We start from the raw sequence: 3,519 nt of genomic DNA on the forward strand, positions 1-3,519 counted from the left end.
GGCAGGTGACTAGTCTGTCCCTGCACACGGGAGCAGCTCCTGGTCTAACTGACCGGGGGCTACTCGCCAGCCCCTGGCGTGAGCTGGGGGCGACGTGGGTTCGGGCCGCGCCCTGAGATCCCGCGGCGTTTACCAGGCTCCGGACCGACCCGTCATGGGTGGGGGCCTGCCTCTATGGGCCAGCGCGCGGGTGACCGCCTGCTGGGTGGGCTGCATGGTGGCCGAGGGTAGATGTCATCTGAGAGTGTTCGTGGGGACCCCCTTCGAAGCCAGGGCAGGCCCCCGACATTGGTCTCCGGGGAAGGGCCCCTCCTGAGAGGGGCTGGCCGGCAGGGGCGGGGCTCAGGCTGCCGCTGACATCGGTCACCTTCGTCCTTGGGACCTGGGGACTTTCTGCAGATGAAGACGCTCCGCGGGGCTTGTCACGGGGTGGATGTGCTGTGTGGGTCCCTTTCAGTGTGTGGGCTCCGACTCGGATTTCTTGTGCGGGCCTGGGGGTGGGGGAGGGGCGGGTATGGGCCTGGGCTCCCGGGAGCTGGTGACACTCCAGGTCCCCGTAGATAACTGCCCCTGCCCCACATGGGGACCTGGGACCTGGGGTCCAAAGGTGGGAGGCCACTATGCATCCCCTGCAGACCCGGCAGCAAGGACCCTGGAGCCCAGAGGCCACCCCGAGCCACCTGTGCCTGGTCTTCCGGTCCTCTCTGCCTGCCTTGTGCTGGTGCCGCCCCTGCCGCTTCCCAGAGCTTCCCAGAGTGCGTGAGGCGCAGGGGCCGGGAAAGCCGGGCCTCCTGGGGTCAGCGTCCAGGAGGCCCACACGCCAGCTGGGGCCTGTCTCCCGGTGGCGCCAAGGGCTGCCCGCGCCGCCTGACCAGAGCTTGCGGGAAACCTCCTTGCTATTCAAACCCGGGCCCAGCGGCCACACGCCGCACAGACGGGCGTCTGCGGGTGAGCACGTGTACACGTGCACACATGTGCACACAGAAACACAAACACACACAGCCACGGCGCGGGAGAGTCAGCGGGTCAGGAAGGGGAGCCTCGGAGCCAGTCGTCCGGGGAGCAGGCGATGTTGCCGGCAGAGCAAGGCACAGGACACACAGGCTCGCCGTCGCCGATGCCCCCGAGCCGAGGCCCCGCGCTGGCCACAGGGCAGGGGGGGGAAGGGGGGGGGGGGGGGGGGGGGTGGGCGGGGAGGGAGGGCCCGCAGGGCGGCCTCTGCCGCTTGGGCTCTGGGGGTTTGCTGCTGGAGCTTACACCTGCGCGTCTGGCTGCCATGCATGTCCCCGCAGAGTCCCAGCAGCTGAGTGATCCTGCGAAATGTGAGCCGGGGGACATTGCCTGCTCCTCCGGGCCTGGCTATGTCACCCGCAGGAAAGGCCAGTCCCCCGAGGCCCACCCCCATCCTGCTCCAGCAGCGCCCCCTCCCACCCGCTCCCTCCCTGGGCTCTGGGTCCTGGGCCGGCCGCAGGACCTTGGCGTGGCCACTCTCTCTGCCCATGTCTTCTCTCCAGTGACTTAAGTGTTCCCTCCTCCGCCATCTGCAGAAGGCTGCTCTCTGGAAGCTCCTGGACACCTGGTCCAAACTCAGCCCCGTGCTGCCTGCCTCCCGTCCCTCCTGCCCACTGTGCTTCTCTGGGCCATGACTGTGACCCCGCTTTATGGTTTGGTTCATCTCTGGCCTGTCCCCGTCTTGAACGACAGCCTCCGGAGGGCAGTGGCTGTGTCTCGCTCGCTGCTGGGTCCCTGGATCGGCTGCATCCACAGGGCCCCCGGTGTGAGGTACAGGGAGGAGGAGGGGCAGAGGGCAGGGGAGACACTGCATCTCCATCTCTCAGCACCGATGTCCCCAAGCGGGCTGTGGACAGTGCTCGCACGCGGTGCCGAAGTGCCCCTCGGTCTTCGGTGGGGACTGTTCGTTGGCGTCTGCCTGCCTGGACGCAAGCCCTGCCCAGGAGCCACAGACCCGGCGTGCCCGGCCGATGTCTGGGAGGGGATGGGCGGGCGGACGGTCCCCAGGCGCAAAGGATAACTTCGTAAAGCCGAATCTTATTAAAGCGCAGACAGCATTTAAAACCAATTTGAAGCCGATGAGTGTTCACACCCCCCGCACATTGTAACGGACGGCGCTGCGGCTCCCAGACCCATCTTCTCCTGCTTCGAGCAGCCCCACCCCCCGGAGACGGCTTCCAGGCTCCCCGGTGCCTCCCAGGCAGGCGGCTCGGGTGGCGTGTTTATTTTCCAGACTTGCTAGACTGTATGGAAACAGACAGCTGTAGCCTTGCCAGCATGGCGTCTGTGTTCTGAGTAAGGATGGAACATAAATATTCTATTTCGAGGGTGCCTGGCCGACTTCCCTCCTCCCCAGATCCCCAGCGCCAGATCTCTCCGCGTGCCGTGCGCTCTGTAGTGAGCAGCTGCCTGGCTCCCGTCATGCTATTGTTTGAAACATGGTGTCTCCGGAGAGAGAGATGCGTGGACGCGCTGCTGTCCTGGTCGGACAGGTGCCAGGTGCTGACGCCGTGCTGGGTATTTTCCACCGGGGACCGGGTGCTGGGAGTCTGGACCCCACTAACGAGAGCCCCCGTTTTGGGGGTCCCAAGACGAACGTGGCGTACTCCTTGTCTCATCGAATGCTTGCGAGAATCTTGAAGAGTGACTTAGAAACAAGGACAGACGGAAAAGCAGAGCTTGCGGAGAGCTCAGTGAGCGGCGATGTGCGGGCCTGGGGGACCCTGCTCCGTCGCCCGCACGGCCACGGCCAGCGGCCCTGTGTCGGGTTTGAAAGCGCCCATTTCCTCGTTTCCCAACGCGACAGCAGATCAGCTCACGTGGGCACACCCAGCGCAGGATCCCCATGCCGGCATGCCGTGGAAGGCCACCGTCACCGTCACCGCCACCGCCACCGTCACCGTCACCGTGGGGCTGAGTGGGGAGGAAGTCGCACTCACGGCAACAGACCCTCTGGCGGTGAGGCAGGCGACACCACGGTTACGAAACACGCCGTGCAAAAGAGGAAGGCGGATTTGAACACTGTCTCCATCAGGGTCTGCAAACAACGGCCCGCAGGCCAAGGCCGGCCCCTCGCCTGTCATTGTAAATACAGTTTTATTGGCAAACAGTCGCGCCCATTCATTTAGTTACCATCCATGGCTCCCTTTGCGGGACAAAGGCAGAGCTGGGTCCTACAGAGACCACGTGGTCTACACGGCCCCAAACATTTACCTTCTGTCTTGTGAGAGACTGATCCACCCTTCACCACCGGCCCCCGGTCTCCGCTGGTGCCCAGTATCTGGTAGAGAAAATTCCTCGCGTGCCCGGCTCGGCCCGACATACCTGCCAGCTGTTTACGGACGGGAGTTACGCCGAGCGCACTGGCCAGGAAACTAAAGAGAAATCTGCCTTCCCAGGAGCGAGGGGCTCCTTCTCCTACCTCAGAAGCCAGAACCTTCCTTCTGGAAGGCTATTCCGGGCAGCCATGATGCTCCTCACCTGGGCAGGTGGCAGGTGGTGCTCTCC

Source organism: Pteropus vampyrus, unplaced genomic scaffold (assembly GCF_000151845.1).
Source record: "Pteropus vampyrus isolate Shadow unplaced genomic scaffold, Pvam_2.0 Scaffold299, whole genome shotgun sequence".
Classification (NCBI taxonomy): domain Eukaryota; kingdom Metazoa; phylum Chordata; class Mammalia; order Chiroptera; family Pteropodidae; genus Pteropus; species Pteropus vampyrus.